The sequence below is a fragment of the Heterocephalus glaber genome, unplaced genomic scaffold, assembly GCF_053883595.1.
Source record: "Heterocephalus glaber isolate CG9 unplaced genomic scaffold, H.glaber_assembly_v1.0 deba00001610, whole genome shotgun sequence".
NCBI lineage: Eukaryota > Metazoa > Chordata > Mammalia > Rodentia > Bathyergidae > Heterocephalus > Heterocephalus glaber.
In genome coordinates, this window is record NW_028258381.1 from 5103658 (window position 1) to 5128927 (window position 25270).

The 25270-nt window shown below is 38.4% G+C and overlaps 1 protein-coding gene across 2 annotated transcripts in view; it reads right to left on the minus strand.

Annotated features, from left to right (window-relative positions):
* Nucleotides 1–16545, minus strand: part of Col21a1 (collagen type XXI alpha 1 chain) — a 246373-nt gene extending 229828 nt beyond the window's left edge. The window contains exon 1 of one of the 2 annotated variants that reach the window (XM_087196008.1): nt 16322–16545. The gene's annotated coding sequence lies outside the window, so the exon portion shown is untranslated. The remainder of the gene's footprint in view (nt 1–16321) is intronic. The other variant, XM_087196007.1, reaches the window with a different exon arrangement.
* Nucleotides 16546–25270: the final 8725 nt, after the last annotated feature.

Consider the following 25270-nt stretch of genomic DNA (forward strand, 5'->3'; position numbering starts at 1 on the left):
ACCTGCATCACATGGATGACATCAAGTTCTAATGTCAGCTCAAGCACTAGCCATGGCCCCCTGGACCATAGTTACAGCGGCTACTTAGTGCCTGGATTGCCAAACTTGGTTATATATTTCTCTAGGTGGTCCAGAGTGAGCAGAATTCCCTTGTGCTCTCTTCTCAAAACAAAGTCTTTCAACAAGTTTACATTTTATACTCCTGAATTTACAATGGGTGTGGTCTGGCTAATTCAGGACATACCCTCAAGGCATCTTCTCTATTGTGCTGGTGCACTTTTTTGGAGAGGAGGGGTACTTAGGATTGAATCCAAGGCCCTTACACTGAGCTACATCTCCAACTCCTTTTTTTACTTTTTATTTTGAAGCAAAGCCTCAGCAAATTGTCAAGTTGCCCAGGGTAGGTTCAAAATTGTGATCCTCTTGCCTCAGCCTCTAAGATTGCTAAGATTAAGGCATGTGCTACCACACTTGTCTAGTTGGCATCTTTTTAACAACAATAATCTTTTCAGGAACAACACCTTCTATGACCACAGCCTCACATGTGCTTCCTCTCTAAACTAAATTTTTCACATCTTTCACCTCTGCTTTTTTTTTTTTTGCCCCCAGTACCAGGGATTGAATTTGGGACCTAGCACTTGTGCGGCAGGTGCTGGAACCACTGAGCTAAATCCCCAGCCCTCATCTCTGCTTTTTGCTCCTGATTCTCATTGTAGGCCTAGCTAAAAGCAACCAGCATTATGCAACAGCCTGCATGATGGTCTGCCTTGAAATTCTCCCCATCAGATTAATTATTCTACCACCTTTAAATTCAGTCTCCTGTAAATTCTCAAGACATGGGCAAAATGTAGACAAGTTCTTTGCCAGAATGAGACACAAATGGCTCCCAGTTTCATTTCCAATAGAGTTTTCCTTCCTATCTGAAGCCTGATACCTTATGGGTCCACATTCTTATCATCAGGCTGGTCTTCTAAACTCTGACCAGAATCACCCATCAATCTCTGCTTACAGCATTTTAGGGCTTTTCTATACTACATCCCAAAACTTTCCCACCATCTCCCATGAACCAGTTCCAAAGACTTCTGAACCACATGATCAAGTATAATCATGGCAACCACTCCACTCCTCTGGTATCAGTTTTCTGTATTAGTCACTCTTCCACCACTGGGACAAAATACCAGATACTTACAACTTAAAACAGAAGAGGTTTAGCTTTGATTGCGGTTTTGGAGATTTCAGTCCATCATGGCCAGCTGGTTCCAAAACAGAAACAACATGGTAGACAGGCAGGGTGGAGGAGAACTATACAATCCATGGAGCCCAGGAATCAGAGAGAAAAGGGAGGAGCCTGGGCAGGAATACACCCTTCTAGGTCACACCCCCCATGACTGACCTCCTCTAACCAGACCACACTTTTCAAAAGTACATTCAGGTGTGAACTCATCAACAAGTTAACCCACTTCTGAGTAGAGTGCCCTCATGATCCAACCGCCTTCCAAAATCCCCACCTCTGGACTCATAAGACTTATGTGGAACGTTTTAGACCAAAACAATAACAACTTTTAATGAGAAAAGTGATTAAGAAAAACAAAATCTATTTTTGCAGTTTTTGTAGATGATAAAATATATTCTTTTTCTTTCCTCTTTTCCCTTAGAACATACCAACTGATAGCCCTAAGATAACAAAAATCTCAGGAGATGAAAGATTGTGAAGGAATAAAGCCAAAATTGAAATTCTCTAGAGCCTACAATGACAGGCAGTAGCAAAGTCCTGCACTCTCCCAATACAGTCTACATCTCTTCTTCATTGTAGTTTGGAAAGCTTGCTGTCCATAGTAAACTCCCTGAGGACTCTCCCTTGGGGAAAACTGGTTTGCCTCCCCTATGAATTTGCAGTTATAAAACTGAAAAAAAGGAGAAGGAAATTTTCTTCTTATAATTAATGCTTATCTTTGGGGGATAGAATGGAATAGTGGAAAAGAAAAAATTTAAAACATTCATTTTTCATCTAATTCACCAGTACTTAAATCAAGTTTGAAAATTTTAAAATTGTAATTGCTTCTCTAATCTTACTTAGGCTGTTTTAGGCCCAAAGCTCAAAAATATATCAGGGTATTGGAAGAGAGACTTGGAATTCAACTAACAACCACATCCCACATGGTGTAAAAATATTTAAAATGCATAAACTTATTGAATTACTCAAGCATAGTATTTAATAACATTAGGTCTGGCCAAAAACCATCTAATATGAAATTACACTACCCAACTAAAATTAAAAATATTTGGAGACACAGGGAAGGAAACACAGATGCACCAAAGGCTCAAAGTATTCTACATAGTTAACTGGCAAGACATTCATTTAGTTGACTAATTTAGAATGAATCAGAGATGAAAAATATTTACATTTTTTTCAATGATCTGAGATGTATAGTACAAAAATAATTGATTCCAATTTCCCTGATGCTTCCACACCTTCCTTCTGTTAAGTCTCAGTGAACTCCGCTCAATTCACCATGACTTTTTATTTTGTTTTTGATTAACAGAATTCCTGCTTGGTCTAAATACTGTGCAGAAGCTTGTGTTCATTATATATATAGATGGGCTGGGGATTTAGCTCAGTGGTTCTGGCACCTGCCTTGCAAGTGCAAGGTTCTGAGTTTGATCCCTGGTACCAAAAAAAAGAAAAAAAGAAACTGATTCCATTATATATATAGACATCACACAGATGTGAAGAGACCACAGATCCGACTGCAGACTCCAATAATAAACCTTCACATTAGTGAGTGCAAAGGCAGTCAGCAACCTCCTCAAAATACCCCACTATCAGCAGCAGTTGATTTGGGTTAGGAGCTTCATAGGATGCCAACCAACCATGACATCCCAGGGCATCCACGGGAGAAACTGGCTTAAGAGAACAGGAATTGTGTCTTATTACCTGCTACTCTATGGAACAGGCTGAATAAATATTTACTGCATGGATGGATTAATGCATATCCCATACATATGCACTCAAGTCTGGGCTGCAGGGGTTTGAAGGCATCTGGCTGAGGAAACACTGGACACTGAAACCCAGGGAGGCACCTGCTTAGACAAAAAGCTGTCTTCTAACTTTCATAAATTTAAGACATGAGATATCTATGACCTTGATCAAAAGTTATAGAGTTACTAGAGTTACTAAATCTTAAAGCTCATGACAAACCACCTATAGTTGCATGAAAGACTTGAGGATATCTTCAATTCCATCCAACCACTGCAGTGATCTAGAACCATCGCATCTGGCAATGGGTGACCACCTCACATACTTCAGAGTTGGTACTTGCAGGCACAAGAAGTTTGTCTCAAAAATCTTAGTTGGAGCTGCCAGTCCATTGTCAACTTCAGAAGACACCTCCCCCTCCTCAGCCTCACTCTCTCTCCTTTCCCTCAGTATAATGTGGATAATGGCTGAAATCTGTATTTGCATCTGCTCCATGACCTAGGTATATGAAGGGTATTCCCACCCTAAGAAGCCTTCCAAAAGATAAGTATCCAAATGTAAGTGTGAAAAAGCTTAGAAGTAGGGAATATATTAATATGACAGTAACTAACCTGACCTTACTTGGGTACTTTTTGTCTGCCAAGCATCATGTATGTATTGTTTTATTTAAACATGTCCATGCTATGAAGTAGGTCCTATGATTTCTTACTTGATAGTAAATTAACCTTTAAAAGGCCAAATCCTACTTATGTACCCCATAGGAAGTGTCTGTTCTCAGTGTATTAGCATATATAAGTTTTCTGTATTCACAAGAACTAACCATTATTTTGTTTTTTTAAAAAGCTCATATAATTTCAGCCAGATTTTAGTTTTTGTGTGTTTTGCACTTAAATGTACATCAGGCACAACATGTACTTATGAATTTTGCAAACATGAATTAATTACAGAAACACTCTCAACAGTCATTTGTATGGGAACTCAGATTTCAAATTCCAAATGTTCCAACTAGAAAACACATAATTATATATTCATTTTGTATTATAAAATTAATCTATGGGAATTAAAAGCTAGAGAAAAGAAAAAATAGGGGAAAATCTATCATCTTGCCACCCAAACATAACTGTTAACATTTTGGGAAACATGTAATTTAAAGCTCAAAAATATGATTTGATTACTCATATAAATATGATTTCTCTCCAAAAAACCCCATATTTCAGAATCAAAATTTTTTTTCAAGTGTGGAAAAGACTAATGAAAAAAAATTATATAATCCCTACATGGAAGCCAAAGAGAAACTGCTTTAGGCATCATATAAAAAAATATACAACTTTCTTGAAAGGAAAAGATGTGTTATTTCATTACTCATCATTTGTGGTAACATCCATCCTCAGTGCACATTCAAACACGTGCTGCTGTGAGAAGACTGAATCTAGACCTACATCTTTCACCATGTACTAAAATAAAATCAAAACGGATCAAAAGACTAGATATCAAAACACAAACAATCCACTAGATGAGAAAATAAGTAAAACTCCTAAACACAGAAGCATAGATGAGGACTTTATGAACAGAATCACAACTACACAATAAAGAGCATCAAGAATCAACAAATGGACCATCTGGGTCTGGCCTTGGCAGTCAGGGATGGGTTCTAGGCTCCACTGCCACCTCTGCTCTTCTTCCGTGCTCGGGCCACCCGCCCTCAGCCATGACCATGTTCGGCCCCAGTGGAGCCCACTGCCCTCTGGATTAGTCAATGCCGCCTCTTGAGATCCATCTGCAGCATGTAGTTGCCTGCCTCGAGCCAGGCTGCCAGTCTGCCCCAGTCAAAAGGATGTCTCTCACCAAATGAACACCTGTGACAGAGGAAGGGGCTTCTGGGCCATCGTACCCCTACTCCCAGCCCAGAGGAAGGTGCTTCCAGGCAGCCTTTTCACTGCTCCCAGCCCAGAGGTAGGGCCTTCTGGGCCACTGTTCCACCACTCCCATCCCAGAGGAAAGGGATTCCAGTCCTCTGTTTCACTGCTCCCAGAACAGAGGAGGTGAGCCATGCAGGCACTAACAGCACCTCCCCGCAATGAAATGAGAAGACATGTAAACAAGCCTCAAAACCAGACTTCCAGAACACCCACAGCAACCCCAAAGGGAAATGAGATGGAATACTCTGATACTCAAACACCTGGAATCCCTGAACTAGCACCAAAAGAGGATCTGGAAAAAATGAAACCAAAATAATTTCTCAGATAACAGCAGAGATTGTGCCCATACTACAAGACATGATTAATAAATCTAGAGAGGACACAGATAAAAAAATAGAGGAGCTGAGGAACATGATGGAATCCCAACATAGGAAACAAATGGAATCCATAAAACACATACAAACAGATTTCCAAGAGATCAAAAACTCCATTGAAAGTCTACACAGCAGAATGAGCCAATGTGAGAACAGAATTTCAGATAAAGATTGCAATTAGTGACCAGGAAAAGAAAAATTCGTTGAAAATTGTAAGGGATCACGAGAAATCAATCCAGCAAATGCTAGACAATACAAAGAAGAACATAAGACTGATCTGAGTCAATGAAGAAATACAAGGGAATGTAGACAGCATAAAAAAACTGTTCACAGAAGTGATGGCACAAAACTTCCCAAGGAGGGGAAAACAACTTGACATACAGATAAGTGAGGCATATAGGACTCCAAATATCCTTGATAAAAAAAAAAAAATCTACACATAGGCATATAATAGTTAAGATTCCAGAAACCCAACAAAAGAACAAAATTCTACAAGCAGTTAGAGAAAAGAAACAAACCCATATAAAGGAAAGCCTATCAGAATCACAGCAAACTTCTCAACTCAAACCCTCAAGGCAAAAAGAGCTAGAAATGACATGATTCAAGGCCTAAAGAAAAACAGCCTCCAACCCAGATTGATGTACCCTGCAAAATTCTCTTTCAAAACTGATGGAAAACAAAATACTTTCATGACAAAGAGCACCTTAGGAATGTCATGAATACCAAATCAAACTCCAAAAAATTTTAGACAATATCCTAGGGAAAATTCAACAAAAAGAAAAAGTCATGACAATGATAAGTCAATACATATCAGTTATAACTAACAATGTTAACAGTCTCAATTCACCAATCAAAAGAAATAGACTGACAGAATGGGTCAAGAAGCAAGATCCAACAATATGCGGCATTCAGAAAACACACTTAATTCAAAATGAAACTCATAGACTGAAAGTTTGTCAGATCAAGTGGATTTCAAACCAACACTGATTAAGAGAGACAAAGAAGGACACTACATCCTTGTAAAGGGAACAATCCAAGAGGAAGAGATGACAATCATAAATATATATGCACCAAATACTAGTGCACTCAACTATATAAAACAAATACTAATGGACTTGAAAAATCAAATAATCACTAATACAATAGTAGTGGGGGACCTCAACACCCCACTGTCACAAATAGATAGCTCAACTAGACAAAAAACGGGAACGAAATACTAGAACTCAATCAAATAAACTTAACAAATAAACAAATAAACTTGAACAAATAAACTTAACAGATGTTTACAGAGAGTTCCACCCCACAAAATCAGGATACACATTCTTTTCAGCTGCACACAGGTCGTTCCCCAAAATAGACCACATACTCGCTCACAGAACAAGTTTAAGTAAGTGCAAAGGAACTGAAGTGATCCCCTGTATATTATCAGACCAGAGTGCAATGAAATTGGAGATCAATAGCAAAAGAAACTGCAAGAATTTCATAAACACATGGAAACTGAACAACACACTTCTGAATAATCAATGGGTCACAGAGGAAATTAAAGAAGAAATAAGTTCTAACAATTAAATAACAATGACAACAAACATATCAGAATCTATGGGACACAATGAAAGCAGTCTTACTAGAGAAATTCATAGTAATAATTACTCATATTAGGAAAACAGAGCAAGCCTAATTAAACAATCTGATGCTGAAACTAAAGCTTCTAGAAAGAGAACAGGAGAAACCCAAAGGTCATACAAAGGAGGAGATTATAAAGATCAGAGCAGAAATCAATGCAATGGAGACTAAGAGAATGATACAAAAAATCAATGAAGCCAAGAGTTGGTTCTTTGAAAGAATAAAGAAAATTGACAAACCCTTAGCCAACCTTATCAGAGAAAGGAAAGAAAAGGTCCAAATCCACGCAATTAGGAATGAAAAGGGTGAAATTACAACACACCCAGCAGAAATCCAGAGGATCATCAATACCTACTTCACGAACCTATACACCAATAAGATGGAAAACACAGAAGAAATGGACAGATTCCTAGATATGTATGAATTATCAAAGTTGAATGAAGACCTAAAAATTCTAAACAACCCAATATCAATCAATGAAATTGAAAGTGTAATTAAAAACTTACCAACTAAGAAAAGTCCAGGTCCTGATGGCTTCACTGCAGAATTCTACAAGACATTTGTAGAACTACTGCCACTACTGTTTAAACTCTTCACTGAAATTGAAATGGAAGCAATACTCCCAAATTCATTCCTGGAAGCAAGCATCACCTTGATCCCCAAAACAGAGAAAGACACAACCAGAAAAGACAACTACAGGCCAATCTCACTAATGAACATAGATGCAAAAATCCTTACTAAGATACTGGCAAATAGAATGCAGAAGATCATCAAGAAGATCATACACCCTGACCATGTGGGAATCATCACAGGGATGCAGGGATGGTTCAACATATGCAAATCAATAAATGTAATACACTATATCAATAGAGCCAAGGACAAAACCATATGATCATCTTAATAGATGCAGAAAAGCATTCAACAAAATCCAACATGCATTTATGATAAAAATCCCACAAAAAAATGGAACAGATGATCTCTACCTCAATCTGATAAAAGCCATCTATGAAAAACCAACACACAATATTATACTAAGTGGTCAGAAACTGAAATCCTTCACATGAAAATCAGGAACAAGACGAGCATGTCTACTTTCACCACTCCTGTTCAGTATAGTTTTGGAAACATTAGCCAAGGCAATTAGACAAGAGAAAGAAATAAAAGGAATAAAGATAGGAAGTGAAGAAGTCACATTGCCATTATTTTCAGATGACATGATACTCTATATAGAAGACTGCAAGAACTCCACTGAAAGTCTTCTAGACTTTATAACCAAATTCAGTAAAATAACTGAAAAAAAACAATAGCTTTCCTCTACATGAACAACAGACACAGTGAGAGAGAAATAGGGAAAACAACTGCTTTCAAAATAGCATCCAAAAAACTGAAATACCTAGGAATCGACCTAATAAAAGAAATCAAAGACCTCCTCTCTGTAAACTGTAGCACTCTGAAAAGAGAGATTGAAGCCAATATCAGAAAATGGAAAGACATCCACTGCTCATGAGTAGGAAGAATCAACATAGTGAAAATGGCCATACGTCCAAAACTGCTATATAAATTCAATGCAATCCCAATTGAAATCCCAGCAGCATACTTCACAGACCTTGAGAAAACAATCCCAAAATTCATTTGGAACAAGAGGAGCTCTAGAATAGCTAAAGCAATTCTAGGCAACAGAGACATGGCAGAGGGTACCACAACCCCCAACTTGAAACTATATTACAAAGCTACTGTGATAAAAACAGCATGGTACTGGCAAAGAAACAGAACTAAGAATCAGTGGAACAGATTAGAAGATGCAGAAACAACTCCAGACATACTCAGCCAGCTCTTCTTTTACAAAGGAGCCAAACACCCCTGCTGGAGCAAAGATAGCCTCTTTAATAAATGATGCTGCAAAATTTGGGTTTCAACTTGCCAAAGACTAAAATTAGACCTATATCTCTTGCCATGCACTAAACTAAAATCAATATGGATTAAAGATTTAAATATTAAAACAGAAACACTGAACTGGCTGGAACAGAAGTTAGGTAGAACTCTTGAAGACATTGGTGTAGGAAAAGATTTTATGAACAAAACCTCAGTTGCCCGTGAACTAGCACAATCAACAACTGGGATCTCTTCTTATTAAAAAGCTTCTACACAGCAAGAGAAACCACCAGCAGTGTGAGGAGACCACCCATAATGTGGGAAAACATTTTCACCTGCTATTCATCAGACAAAGGCCTCCTAACTCGAATCTATAAAGAACTTAAAAAAATAAGACCTCCTAAATTTAAAGACTGAATCCAAAAAATGGGCATATGAAATGAACAGACATTTCTCAGACAAAGAAGTAGAAACAGCAAATAAACATATGAAAAAATGTTCAACATCACTGGTCATTTGAGAGATGCAAATGAAAACAATGCTGAGATTCCACCTCACTCCAGAAAGAATGTCTGCTATTAGAAAACAATTCTGAGATTCCACCTCACCCCAGAAAGAATGGCTGTTATTATGAAATCAACCGATAACAAATGGTGGCGGGGCTGTGGAGAAAGAAGAACCCTGCTCCACTGCTGGTGGGAGTGTAGACTGGTGCAACCACTGTGGAAATCAGTACAGAAATACCTCAAAAACTAGGACTGGAAGTCCCATTTGACCCAGCTATTCCCCTACTGTGTATCTTCCCTAAAGAATTAAAAGAAGCATACTACAGTGATATATGTGGACCCATGTTCATAGCAGCACAATTTGTAATAACTAAAACTTGGAAGCAGCCCAATTGCCCATCAACTGGAGATTGGATAAAGAAAATGTAGGGTTTTTAAATAAAATGAAATACTACTCTGCAATAAAAAATGAGAAATTAGAGACATTTATAGCTAAATGGATGCACATTGAGGGAATGCTCTTAACTGAAATAAATAGGACACACGTGTAAATACTGAATAGTTTCTCTATTGTGAGAAACTGAAAGTGCAAATAAGGACTAAAAGGTATAATTGATAATGTGAAATAGGAAGAAAAGGCACAGAGGGGAAGGGGAAGTGGGAGGGGTAGGGGAAAGGAAAGAAGTGAATGGAATTAATATGAGAAAATGAATAAAGGGAAACAAAGTCCTTGTAAATAGGCAGGGATGGAGGGGTTGAAGGGGAGGGCAGGGGAATGGGGAAAACATAAGATCTAAGAGAGATTATGTAAAGGTGCAAATTTCCAATGATGAATGTCATATTGTATACCTAAAATGCACCAATAAAATTCATTTAAAAAAAAAAGAAGTAAATTCTGCTGTTTAAAGCCACCCATGTGTTAGTGGTTTGTTTTAGTAGTCTAATCTAAGACACATTATCCCTACTTTATAGTTTATATCTCACTTTCTGTCAATATTTTTCCTTCAAACTTCAGCCCATATGAGCTACCTAACAAGTGACTTCAACACAGACAGAAGTAAAAAGAGCTGTAACATGATCAAAAGGCAGAATGCCTAAGGGAAAAATGATTTTTCTAAAGGAAGTAGGAGAGACTTTCCTGCATTCTGAGAACCCTGGAAAATTATCTTCTCCACAATACTTTTGCCTATGATAATCTCTTTACTTCTTGCCAAGATACAACTTCGAATCATATAGAACCTTTCTGAAGATTGACACATGGCTTTATGGCAAGTGAGAGTCAAACCATTTGAGGAGAAATTGAATGAGACATGCTATGCTTGATTTGTCAAAATTTAAATCAGCACTGTATTGCCTTTCATGTTTTTCAACTCAAAATATTTATCAAATATTTTCTTTACATAATAAATTCGGAGAAGTTTTCCATTTGAAAAAAGAAAACTTAAAATTGGCTATGAACATACTTACTAATCAGAACTTGGCAACTTTTTGTCTGAATTCCCCTGGCCTAGGAGATCCACACACTCAGTAGGTACTTATTCCTATTTGATGAATTACTGGACATTCACCAGGAATGATCCTCCCACCCCACCATATCTGCATATTCTCTCTCCTGGGTACAGCTGGGGACACTTGCCTATCACGTGCTACAAGAAGAATCAAGCTCTCTCTTCCTAATAAAGTAGCAAAATACATACACAGTAAGATTTAAAATTTTAAGTATAGATCTCAATCACTGAATCATCTATAGATTTGCAAACATAATACAATGCTTTGAATGTTCTTATTTCCTAGTTATATAATAAAAATATAAACCACATTTTCAAAGAGTATTTTTAGAGGAAGAAACTTTCTATCCATCTTAAAATTCATAAGAACTTCTTTTCACTTTGACATACAAAAAGGGAAATTTTCTTGGTCCTTAATCTTTTCTTCTTAATACCAATAACTACAGCAAACAAATAATTAATAAGTAACATAATACTGCAATAATGGCTCTCTAGACCTAGATTAAAACAAGGCAAGTCAAAACAATAACTAAGCACTGAATCAAACACAAGCAACTGGCAAGATTCCCAGAAGGTCACCAAACTTGAACTTGAAAAAATCATCAACATTCCTTGAAATTCTCAAAGACATCTCTGAGTGTTTCATTAGTAAAAACCAAAATGCTGAAGAAACAACAAAGGGAAAAGTCTAAGCTGAATCTTTTGAAAGGACAAATCATACAAAATAAAAAATTAACCTTTTCATAATTGATAGACATAGATTTATTTCCTTGGGATTATAAAGATATTGCTTTCACTTCTTTTTCATTAAGGAAGTTTTAAATAAATATTCCTGAAATTAAACAGGGCTAAGTATGACATGCATAATAATAGTATTCTAAAAGCACTCTATAATTTAGATTATGTGCCTCTTGTCATCATTATTTGATGTTTCAAAAGGCCACATAGTTGAATGAAAAATGTACCTAGTAGAACACAGGAAATGGGAGCTCTTACCCAGTGCTACCAGTAACTGCTCATGAGCCCTTAGCTAAGAATGATATTGATACCTCCAAGCCTCTTTTCCTCACTTACATTACACAAACTCAAGTATCTCTATTTCTATTTCTACAATTTTATGAGTATGCAGGAAACCCATGCATAGAATTAATGAGCAAACGTATTAAGAACCTTTCTAGGGCTGGGGATTTAGCTCAGTGGTTCCACCGCCTGCCTCACAAGTGCCAGGACCCGAGTTCGATCCCTGGTACCAAAAAAAAGAGAACCGTTCTATACAGAACATAAGATTTCTGCTTTTCACAATAAATTCCAAAACACTCCAACACAGAAGAGTCTCTTCAAAGGTTCTCAAGTGATTCCAGTGTGCAGTTGAGTTGGGAACAGTGGATCACAGCAGCCATTTCAAAGTGTCCCCTCTGGCCAGAGTAGCAGCATCATTTGGGACCTTGAGCAGTATTGTTCAAAGTGCTGTCTTGAAATATGTCATTTATCCTGAAACAAGTTCTCCCACAAGCTAAACACAAAAACCCATGAAATGAACATATATATATATATATATATGGCCTTAATTACTATTTGAATTTAGGATCCCAGTTTCAGAGGTAAAAACAAAAGGGAGATCTTCAGCTGAAACTGCTCAGTAATGCCCAATGTGAAATAAGAGCAGATACTTATTAAACATTTACTACAAGCCAACTGGTATTCCTCTAAGGACTTTACATATGTTAACTCATTTACTCCTCACAACACCCCATTGAGGTAGGTACTATAATCCAAATTATGGAACTTGTCCAAGCCCAGACAACTGATAATTGACAGGGCCAGAATTCAAGACTGGACAATCTGGCCAGTGTGACTTTAACCACGAGTCTATTCAGGAAATCAGAGGACTCAGCCTCCATGGTTAATTTTCTTCATGTGAAGGCTGGGCGTGGTGGTGCACGGCTGTAATCTCAGCACTTGGGAGGCTGAAGCCGGAGGATCACTGCTAGTTCAAGCCCAACCTGGGCTACATAGTGAGTTCAATCCAGCCTGAACTACACAGCAAGACCCTGTCTCAAAAAGAAAAGAAAAAAAAAAGATTTTTTCTTCAACTGAGACTGAACCACATGCTAGAAATAAACATTTCAACTTTGTTTCTCACAAGAATGATAATGAATCAAGCTAAAGATTTACTATTGCATGATGAAAAATACTGTATATCGAAAGATAATAAATACAAAATGAAAACATGTATCCATTTCCTGTGATTTACCCAAGAGAGTTTCAAGATTGGCCTAAATAGTAAAAGTATCCATGGTGAAACACAGAGGGGCGAGAACATGAATGTAAACAAATAGCAGGTAACTCTCATCAAAACTTTTCTACATGAGCCAGGGTACATAAACAGAGTACAATTAAGCTGACTTCTTGATTTCACTCTGGGCCTTGTTCCAACAATGCAGAGTCATAAGGGCCACCAGGAGGCATCGCAATATTGACTATTTCTAATTGGCCACTCACTACAAGTAGTGCTGCCACGTCTGTCACCCTCATTGCGACATCACAGACTCTTCTCTCTTCCCTTACATTATCCAGAACACATAATTTGATTACTGAGAGTTTCAATTTGCTTCCACATGCCTTCTTTTTTTCATCAAGAGATGTGCCTCTGATCTTGCTATTTTCTTATTAATTCCATAACGAGCCAAACAGAAAACCCTACTTACAATGAGTTGTGATTACATTTAATTTAGTAACATTCCATTCTAATTCCATTCAATTTCATTCAACACATTTTCAATTTGGTATTTGGAGGGTTAGGTTTTGATTTTGGTTTTTGGTTTTGTGTATGAGTCCACATGTTTAAAACATTAAGCTGTAATTTTTAAAGTATCCTAATGAAGACTGGATTTCCTGAGTGGAAGCGGTATTAAGATGCTTATATGGTGAAACTTGACTCATTTTTAGTCTTCCAGAAATCACAGAGGTTTGGAAATAAGCAATTATGGCCCTTTGCATTTAAAGATGCAAGATAAGTCATAAAAAGTCACTCTCAGAAATCCAATATTCAATTTATCATTAAAATAAAAAAGAATTGAGATTAATTTTAAAATAAATATTTTTCACCGGAACTATTTGTTCCTAAGAGAATTATACAGATCAGTTCCAATCAAATATTCAGTTCCAATCAAATAAAGTAAAAGGAATTGATTTTCTGTGTTTGTAGTAAAAAGCATTTTGAAATTTTTTCAGTAAAGGAAAAAAAGAACTCTTAAATTACCTTACCTATGCTTCCTGCCAGTTTAGACTTGTTCTTGCTCTGTGCTCTCATTTTGCTTTGTTGAACAAACTTTAATGTAACTGGATACATTTTCATTTATCCTCCGTCAAGAGCCTAAGCCCCACCAGATAATATTTCTAAACTTGTTCTTTTGGGGGTAATGCCGTACTACTTTCAGATGCTCTCTGGTCACTTGACTGTTCTTTCATAAAGAATGGTGTTCTGAAGAGCCAGATTGTAAGGCTATTAAAATGCGAATGTAGTAGGTTATAAACTGCACTAGAAGGTGAAATCCTGCGCCACCTAAAGAATTGATTTAAAGAATCTACTAAATATTTGTTCTAGGAAGTTTCATAAAAAGCATGCGATAAAACTACAAAAATAATCAGATTTATATAATCACATTCTGGCACAAAGGAAAACTTTAAGGTATATAAATACAATTGGCATCCAAATAGAAAATCTGGTCATGTATCAACATTTTTTCATTTTGGTATTTGGATGTTAGGTTTTTGCTTTTGGCTTTTGGTTTTATGTGCATACGTGTTTTGTGTCTTTTAAGCTAACAAATATTTGATTTATTAAGCTAGACATTTTGGAAGCATTACTTCATTGAATTGCGACAACAATGTAAGAACTATGGGTAAGTATTACACTACCAGAGTCCCCAATTTAAAGACAAGAAAGTTAAGAAACTGTCCAAGAGCCCAGAGAAGCAGACAGGAGGTCTTGAAGGAGTCTTCAGCAAAACAAGGCCTCTAACCACTATCTACATTTCCCCAGCTCTCTTAACACAAGACTAGTACTTTTTCCTTAGGTCTACACCCCTCAGTCACAAATTGGCAAAGAAAATAGCAGCTTGGAAAATAAGTATTCTCTGTATAGAAAGTCTTGGTACAAACAGCACTGTGCTCAATGAAGCACACATGCACTGGGCCTAGTCTAGATTTCCTATCCAATATCAGCTTTTCTAATTCATTTAAACCCATTTGCAAAGTCATTCTATTTTGGTACTGAGTCAGAAACAACTGGAATTTTTTAGGCCAAAATTTTGAAATCACAGTTCTCTATTAAGAAAGAAGAAAAAAAAAAAGTCCACTTCAATAATCCAGAAATCTGCAATGCTGAGTTTTCTTTCATTTGGGAGAACTGACACAAATCCTCTAAACACACAACTGTTTTAGGGAACAGAAAAGCCCTGCACATGCACCCTATAATCTGCACAGATGGCAATGATGCTGCAGGATTATGTCCTCAAGGGCCAAAGATTCATGTTATTACAGAAGATTCATGCATATTTCTTGCTTGGTTTTATTTCAACTTTTAGAAAAGGAAAAAATTCCTTTTCTCTTCTAAAGAAAGAAGACAAATTCTGTATAACAACTACTATAAATGATAATTAAGTCTCCATCCTTTAAAGTATTCTCCAAAGTCCACAATGGTTCATTATTATTGTTATTGGCAAAACTCTCTTGATAAATACCTAAGACTTTCGGGAAAGTGGTCTCCTCTTCCATATGTGGAGGAGCACCTACAGGTGGCTACCCTTCGCTGGACTGAAGCCCAACCCCACAGTTCTCAAACGTGGATGCACACTAGCATCACCTGGGGAACTCCCTGAATCTCAGACTGCTGAGCCCCAACCTCGGGCTTTCCGATCCAGTAGTTCTAGGGTGGAACCGGGACCCTCCACTGGGCTCCTCTCCGAATCCCCAGGGCTGCGGCTGCGGCCCAGAGACGGCCCTCTCACTGGCACTCGGCAGGGAACGCTTCCTGCCCTATTCTTATGTGGATGCCCAGAGTTCCGCAGCCAGGGATTCTGATTAGTTGGACTGGGGTGCTGCTCAAGCAAGGAGTGAGTCTATGCTACAGCACGCCCCCGTCCCCTGGCTATGGACCTCTGGTCCGTATCTCCAAACATCACTCTGTACACCACACATACATAAAAATAGTATCTGTTAATTGACCTAATAATTTAAAGCCTTTAAGAAAAAGACCCCAGGCCTGAACGTTCAGCATCCACTTGTGGGCGCTGGCGACCTTTCCAAGATCAAAGTTCCCAAGGGTTCAGGTGCAAAGCGCTCGCTGCGAACTCCTAAGACGCGTCAGCTTCCAGTGCCTCTGCAAGACGGACTCGGGCATCCGTACCACAAGCTGCCTCCGCGGACAGAGAAAGCTGCGCGCTTTGGCCACCGAGAGGTCACCTGCGTCGGGGTCCACCCTTAGCCCCCGGAGGTCGCTCGGCGGGGAAGGGCAAGAAGGTGGAGTCACCGGGCTTACCTGGGGCAGTCGGGGATCGGGTCGCCGTGCTGCCGGCTGCGTGTCGCTCGCAGGACGGTGTCGCGGGCAGCGCCAGCCCGCCTGGGCAGCTCCTGGGAGAGGAGTCGGCGACTGCCCAGCCCCGGCCCAGCTCTGCCGCAGCCCGTGCTGCGGGGCTGGAGTCCGCTCCCCGGAGGCGGAGCCGCGGAGGAGGCCCGCGCCCCCACCCTCCCTGGCCTCGCGAGGCGCAGGCAGGGCCTGGGTTTTGGGCCTGGACCTGAAGTGAGAGCTACTGGAGGCTCTGGTAGAAGCAGAGAGGGTTCAAGTCCCGGTAGGACCAGAGTACGTGCGACTAGGCTCTCAACGTCCAAGAAGGGCGGGGAACTGCGGGAGAGAGGTAGAAAGAGGCGAAGGGCGTGCACGGGAAGGACAAGGACTGCGCAGAGGAAAAAGTTAAATTAAATTAAATTTAAAAAGTAATAATGAAGGAGGAGGCGAGCACCTGCGCTGGCCGGCCGAGACCCCTGGGACTCGCCTGACCTGTAATCCAAGGTACAGCTGCATAAAGAGGCCAGGGAGGAGCTCATCTTCAAATACGTACTTTCCAGGAATCAAGAGTTACAAGAAAGCCTGGGAATGAGGTGACTGCCTTGTGACAATAAAAGAACCGACCGACAGGCAGCAAGAGAGTCCTCTAACACGTGCTTAGGACCTCAGCCGCTGTCCCGGCTTCGGCTTTGGCTTGCGATCGCCTGTCGCTCCCACTGTGCACTCCGTCTCCCCCGAAACGGAGCGGCTTGCTCTTTCTTAGACCCGCTAACGCGTTCTCATCCCACGTGGTGTTTCTCCTGCCCCTGCACCTGTGTCCCAAACCTTATCACAGTTGCAGGCTCCTCTTTGTTCAGATCTCTGCTCAAATGTCACTTTCGCTGGTCCAATGAAAGCCCCACAACCATTCTCATCCCCAACCCCACTTTTTTTTTTTTTTTTACAACAGATCACGATTGCTGAAGTTTGATTATATGTCATTCTTTTGTTTCACACCCAACTTGAGGGAGACTCCATAAGGGCGGATTACTGGTCTTGTTCCCAGCTTTCTCCTCTGCACTTATACAGTACCCGAAAGGTAGGAGGTGCACAGTAGACACTGGCTGGACCAATGTGGGCATTAACTCCTCCGCATGGAGAAACCTCACAAAGAAACGCCTTGCTTCAATGACTTAATCTCACTCAATTTGTCATACACAAACATCTCATCTCGGAATGCATTTCCTCACTCATTCATATTAGATTCATTATTATGTAGATATCATGGAAGTAAATTACCTTGGATTTGGCAATGGATACTGAGATGTGACATCAAAAGTACAAACAATTAAAGAAAAAGTGAAATAGATGTTATCAAAATTGAACTTTTTTTGCTTCAAGCGACACAGACCACAAACTGGGAGAAAATATTTGCAAACCACATCCAGAATATATAAAGAATTCTTAGAACTCAACAATAAAAAGAAAACAACTAAAAATGGGCAAAGGGTTTCTCCAAAGAAGATCCACTAATAGTCAAGAAGCACATGAAAAGATGTTCATCATCATTAGCCATTAGGGAAATTCAAATTTAAAAATAACAAGCAGAGGGCAGGGGATGTAGCTCAGTGGTTCTGCCGTCTGCCTCGCAAGTGCAAGGTCCTAAGTTCGATCCCTAGTACCCCACCCCCCCAAAATAACAAGCAGATAAACTTTGTACTCATTGAGGTGACTAAAATAGAGATAAAAGACAATAGGTGTTAGCAAGGACTGTTGAAGTTGGAACATTCTTAGTGGGATTGTAAAAATGGCTCAGCAACTTCGGAAAATAGTTTGACCATTTCCTAAAATGTTAAACATAGAGTTAGTATTTGAGCTAGCAATTCCACTCTTAAATATGTAGCCAAAAGAACTGAAAACAATATATCTATACAATTTTACTTGAATGTTCACAGCAGCATTATTTCATAAAGCCAAAGATGGCAACAACCCAGATGTCCATCAGCTGTTGAATGGATAAGCAAAATGTGATATAGCCATACAATGGAATAATATTCTGTCATAAGAAGGGATGAAATAAAACATAGCATTTCACCTATCACCAAGTAATCAATTAGTGGTTTCCAGAAGCCTAAGAAAGAGAGAAATTGGAGTTACTGCTAATAGGGATGGGGTTTACTTTGTGGGTGATGAAAATGTTCTGAAATAAGATAGTAGTAATGCTAACACAATTTTGAATCTATTCATTACTACTAATATTTCACCTTAAAATGGTACATTTTATGGTATGTGAAACATATCTCAGTTTAAAAGCAGTGACTTGTACACTTTAAGTCCATGAATTCTATGATGCATAAATTATGTGTCAAAAACTTTATAAAAATAAGGAAATATAAAATGCACTGTGGTTTTAACTGAGCTGTAGGACATTTCTTTAAATTCCATAATGTCTCTCTGTTCTAGCTGTATTGTAGTCCTAAGTAGATTCACAATATTTTAGAAAATACGTTTGGCTCAGTCATCATTTTATTTCAGCTTCCCTATTCCCAAAACATGCCACATCTCATGTACATACTTGGGGAAATATTCTCAGCCACCTTTGAAACAACTGCCATAATTAAAAAGAATTTTTAGAAGTGATAATAATCAAAGTAACTGCTGTGAAGAAATTATGCAGCTGTAATTCAGTTCCAAAATCAATTGATATTGAGATAGGGAGACTGGATAGATTTGTTCTGATCCTCTGAGCCCTTAAAAATAGAGAGTTTCTCTCGCAGGGAAGAAAGCTAGAGGGACATGCAAAGGATGGCTTCAGAAAAGCAACCAAATGTGCCTACTGAGACCACAGCAAGGATCTGTGGGCAGAGTCCAGGATCTGAAGATGTCCCTGGAAGGAAGTTGGGGGGGGGGGGGGGAGATCACAGTTGTACCACCATATGGAAATGAATTCTATCAACAACATACAACCTTGGAAGTTGACTCTGCACACACATGAGAATTTCAGTCCTGGCCAACATGTTGATTTCCACCGAATAAGAACCTGAGCCTAGAATCAACATCACCATGCCCAGACTTCTATCCTGAAAAAATTGTGATATAAATCACTTGTGATTTAATCTTCTCAGTTTAATCGTGATTTATTATGCAATAATAGAAAACTAATACAATAACCACAGACCGCTTAGTCTAGCAAGATCTAAATTTCTGAGCTATTCGTTTTAATAAAACTTTTTTATATGTGATTAATGTCACTTAATTATTATGTTCCTATATGACTTGCATCTAAATATTTAAATTTACAAGTTACCAAAAGAAAATGCTTGCCAAGTAAAATTTCCCAGTTCGTCTTTTAGAATATTATTATACCCAAATCTATGACATTGCCTCTCTTTTCCCAATAACAGAGATCTAAATCAAAGACCCTAAAATTAGAACAAATCAGACCAAAAGAGTCCTTCATTTCATCTTCTGTCTCACATCACCCATGCATACTCAGGCTACCAGTATAGTAGGGTGTGCTATCAAGAGGTTGTCTGTAAGTGACACAGCACTCTCATAGAAATGCCCCTGTCTTAACTCCTTATGGCTCAATTTCTCTGCTCAAGATGATAATTCTTCCTCTTCTAGAGAAGAATAAGCCTAGATTACTGCTATATTGTTGCATTTTAATCTCTAATTTATTACTAAAGCGTCCTTAATCAATCTACCACAATGAACCTAAGCCATGCAACTATAACTAAATAAAAGTCAGAACCATGAAGACTTGGTGCCGTATCTACTCACCATTATCTTCCCATGGAATCAATGAGAAAATATTGAATGAATGAGCCTAATGAGGCAAAATCAAAGGAGAATAGCACCTGGAATAAACTGAGGTTATTCCAGGCACCAGGCTAAACTTTGGGGATATTGTGGAGAAAACTAGCCCTGTCCTCCCTCATGAAGATTCCAGTCTAGTGGATGAGCTCTAATCTGAGAACTAAGTAGCTAAAATCACCCTAAAACAATGACCACTCACTAAGGCAGGCAGTTCTCAAATGTTCTATAGATTTAGTACAGTTAGAAACAGGGAAGTTGGGGGAGCCATTCCCTTCTTTTCATTCATCTATAAACACAATACAATGTAAATGATTATCCATGTATAAGCTTAGGAGGTTGTGATGCCCAAGGCAGCAAATCATCAACACCAGTGAGAGATGAAATGGGAGGCTCCTGGAGTCAGAGATGTCTGACATTTTACATACTGGAAGCCTAAGATATGGAGAGTTCCTCTTCCTCCTTTTTCCCTTTGCCCTTCTGCCTGTTCCTGTTGCTACCATCTAGTGATCATCAATAAACGTAGTACTTACTACTTAGTAAAAAGTGCACACTTGGGGATTCTTTCCTTGTCGTGCACAAGAACCTGGACTACTTTTGGCCCATTCAATTGTAACAGATTTTCGGGAATGATCATCCTGAGCAAATCCCAAGATGTCTAGCAATCCCACATAAATGAAATACAATGAAAATTTAAGTAAAGGATGTGTGTGAAGGGAGTGAGAAGTCACAGATGGCTCATATCAGGAGCCAATCTTATTTCCTTCTGTGGTTCCCGCCTTGCAACTTTTGGTCCCACTATGCAGAGAACTTGGCTTTGTCCAAGACTCCAGAGTATCAGGATTTGACTGTAAGATGCAATCAAAATATCTCTAGAAAGGCTTTTCTTTCCTTCTCTTTTAGAATGAGTTTCAGCTTAAGTGTACCCATTTCTTTTAGGATCCTACTGAAGACTAACGCAGCCGAGAAACATCAGTACCTTCACATTTTCCTTCTGTGTCCCTGAAGCTTTCAAATGATCTGAGTCCCAAGTCACTGCAGGCTACAGCTTGATAAGTTTTTCCCTTATTGCATAATGATGGCCAACTTCCCAGCCCTGGATAGACCCATATTTTCTGAATTCTATCTTCTCTTGCCTAGATAATCTTACAGGATAAACTCTGTGACTTGCAGTACAATATTTCTAGCTCTTATTTCTATGTTAATTACAGTTCTCTGGTTGCAAGTACAGAAACTCTAACTTACAGAAAATTAATATTTTAGAAATACATGAGTAGCTCACAGAAAGACTTGAAAACAGTGAATCCTCAGGTCATTTTCTCTATACACTGAGTAGATTAATATATGAATGGGGGAAATATAGCCATTTATACCATTGTTAATGCTCTTTTAAGACACTAGGCTCTAGGCTCTGCAACTAAATCCTCAAAGGACTTCAGGATGCTATTACCAAAAAATGAAATCTGGGTGGACAAAACAAAACAAAACAAACCAAGGACTACAAAGGGAGTGAAGATGAGCCATTCCCTTGGGGATTATTTCAAACCAACTCTAGAGGCCACCTCCTCCTCCCTTCTACACCTACACCCTTGGAGTGTATACATGTGCACTTTAATGGATAAATCAGAAGGCCTTCCATCCAGTAACTGTATTCTAGCTAAGATACAACTTAGCCCTGCACTGGAAATAATTGAGAAAAACTTCAGACACTCACTGCTGAACTACAGACCTTCGGGTGCTGTTTCCAGAAAGATCTCAGCACAGATGCCCTCAGTTTTGCAGGAGTTATTCTAAGCACATTGGTTTTGGCTACCATCTAACATCCACAGGGGCTGATTTAGGAATGGACAAATGACCCAAACTGGGCCAGTGAGAGGTCTTTCTAAAACTTTGTAAGGGAGAGAAAGACAGTTTGTCTGCTTGTTGTTACTCAGATTTTGAACTCTAAGAATTGTCTAAGCCTAGATCTTTCTATGAGAGACTTTAATGGAAAATGTGGTCAACACAGAGAAAACCAGAACTGCAGAAAGAGAAAACAAGTCACTGACATCATTTGAATATCTACATCCAGCCATTACCAAAACTAGGTTTACTTCTGGATTTTTCCCTATGTGAGCCAATAAATCCCCTCCTTTTTTTTTTTACACTAACCTGAGTTTCTGTTGCCCTCAACCAGAAAAGTTGTGAGTTGAACTCCCAAAATTCAGAAGCTGAAACACTCTTAAAAAGATAAAACCTTGGCATAAAATCCTTTTGTGTCTGAAATTCTGCTCAAATATGTAGCTTTAAATCCTAATGTTACTGCTTAAAAGAGCTTAGCATCAATAATGTATATTTTTTAAAGTTCCCTAAAAATCCAAAAGCTCAAAGAAATTGACCAATTTTAGGGTTGAATGATCTGCAGGACTTCCTTATGAAGGCATGTCTCTCCAGACAGATATGGTACCCTAAACTGGAAGATAAAAATAAAACAAAATAAAAAATATACACCAAAGTGCAGTCAGAAAATGGAGATAACTCTCCCATTTTATGACTTCTCTCCTAATTTTAGAGACCCAAGTTGTTCTGGCAAAGAGAATGCTGAACGAAATCATGTTCCCTAAGGTATGGATCACATTTCTTCTATTTTTATCTTAGAACTAAATGACAAATTCAACTTTCCTCACCTATAAGACAGAATATAAAAATGAGAAGTTGCCTTATTTCTGAGAACTCACGAGATGGTCTCTTCTCTCTTTTTTTCTTTTTTTCTTTTTTTTTTCTTTTCTTCTTCCCCATTAACTTTATTGGTACATTTCAGGTATAAAATACAGTTGCATTCATCATTGGGATCTTGTACCATTACATGAGTCTCTTGATTCTTATTTTTTTTCCCCCTTCCCTTGCCCTCCGTTCACCCCCTCTACCCTTCCCTATTTGCAAAGACGTTGTTTCCATTTTTTTCTCTTCTCATATTTTTTCCTTTCCCTTTTTTCCCTTCCCCTACCCATCCCAATTCCCCTACTCTTTTAGACCTTTTCTTCCTGTTGCACAATATCAGTTATACATTTTTAAAGTGACAATATTAAGATCTAGGAGATATTACCACAGATTTTACAGAATTTAAAAGGATATAGAAAGTATATTACAAAAATCTTTTTTGAAATAAATTTGACAACTTCTACGAAGTAACTTGGAAGACAAATTAATGAAACTAACTCTGGAGGAAATATAAAATTTGAATAGCACCTATTAAAGAAAGTATATTCCTAGCTTGAAAACCTACCTGTATGACAACAGCAGGCTCATAAACATTTTAACTGATAAATTATATCAAACAATTAAAACAGAAAAAAGAAGGAACACTTCTCCCCTCATTTTAGGAACTCAACATTATGCTAATACTAAAACTGGATAAAGATAATAGAAGAAAAAAGTATGAACATAGATAGAAATTTGTTTAACAAATCCTGCTAAATTCAAGTACAAGTTCTAGGGGCTCCTAGAGATTTCTTAGTATTTTCTTTGTAGAAGATCATTTCATCTACATGTAAAGATTTTGCTTCTGCCTTGCCAATCCTATCCTAGTTGTGTCATTTTATTGCCAGACTATTTTGGTGGGGACTAGGTTTCAAAGTTTAATGGACAGATAAAGAGTAAGCATATCTGCCCTTGTTCCCCACCTTAAGGAAAAAGCATTGTATCTTCTCCACTCATATAAGGCATTCTCACTGGAAGTATGGAGTACATGTCTTTAATCTGTTGAGAATGTTCTGTTCTACTTCTAGTCTCCTGATAGCTTTTACCATGAACAGCTGTAGAATTTAATCAATACTTTTTCTCCAACTAGTGAGAGGATCATATGGCTTTTTCCTTTCCTCTGTTAAAATGATGACTTTTGGGGGTGGATCTTCCAATGCTGAACCAACACTGCCATCCCTATAACAAAACCACTTTCTACATCCTGCCAGATCTGACTTCTAATAGTTTGTTTTGAGATGGTCTCTTCTTAGGCCTCTTTCTACAGACACTTCAGGAGCTGCCTCACTGTGGTGACACCAGTGGACAGGGAAGACTAGTGACTGCAACTAGTGAAGTCACTTACATTCAGGGATCTTCAAAAGTAGAAGGGTGGTATATTTTTTGCTAGTTAACACTCTGATGCTTGAAATGTTGTGTCTAAAGCAAGAGAACATATTAAAAACTGCTTTTCCTTTGAGTCACAGTTAAAACATAGAAATAGAATCTAGTCAGCAATGCTTCTGCAAGTCCCCCAGAGTTCTTTTTTAAATGTATTTTAACTCATTACATAAAACGTGCATATTAGTGAAGTACCATGTAGTGTTTCCATATATGTATATATATATTTTTGATTTTTTTTTTTTTTTTAAGATATGGTCTTGTTAGATCACCCAGGCTGGCCTCAAACTCATGGCGATCCTTCTACCTCGGCTTCCCAAGTACTGAGATTACAGGCATGTGCCACTACGCCTGGCTATTATATAATGTTTAAATTAGGCTAAAGATATCTTCTCAAAAATTTATCATTTCTTTATGGCAAAAACTTTCAAAATCTTTTCTTCTAGCTTTTTGAAGTGCACACTGTATTACTGTTATCTACAGTCACGCTTTTGTGTAAGAGCGCACCAAACTTCCTGCTCCTATCTGTTAACTTAGTACCCAGAGATTGATATTTACCAAAGCTTATTTCTCCATGCTCCCTGGGCTCTAGTTACCACCATTTTATTCTCAACTTCTATGAAATCAACTTTTTTGCATTCCAGATGTGATTCACATCTGCAGTACTTGTCTCTCCACTAGATTTGTTGATAGAAATTGTTAGTACCAGGCTAGCATAGCCTTAAAAGTCAAGTTTCCATTAACTTCGAAGTTAACATATTGATACATAAGAAAATAATTGTTTGCAAATTCCACAGAATGAGTATATGCTGAATGAGTACATGAATGAGTATTTGTTTGAAAATGGGAGATATTTGAAGGTATTGAAGTTATATAACATATTTTCAAAAATAATAACAATCCCAGTTCCATAACTTTTTTCAGGTCGTATTTTTATCATTCCAATCACTCTCTCAGCAATCCCCTCAGATTTCTCCCTGTGCCACGCAGGACCCTGAATAATAATTC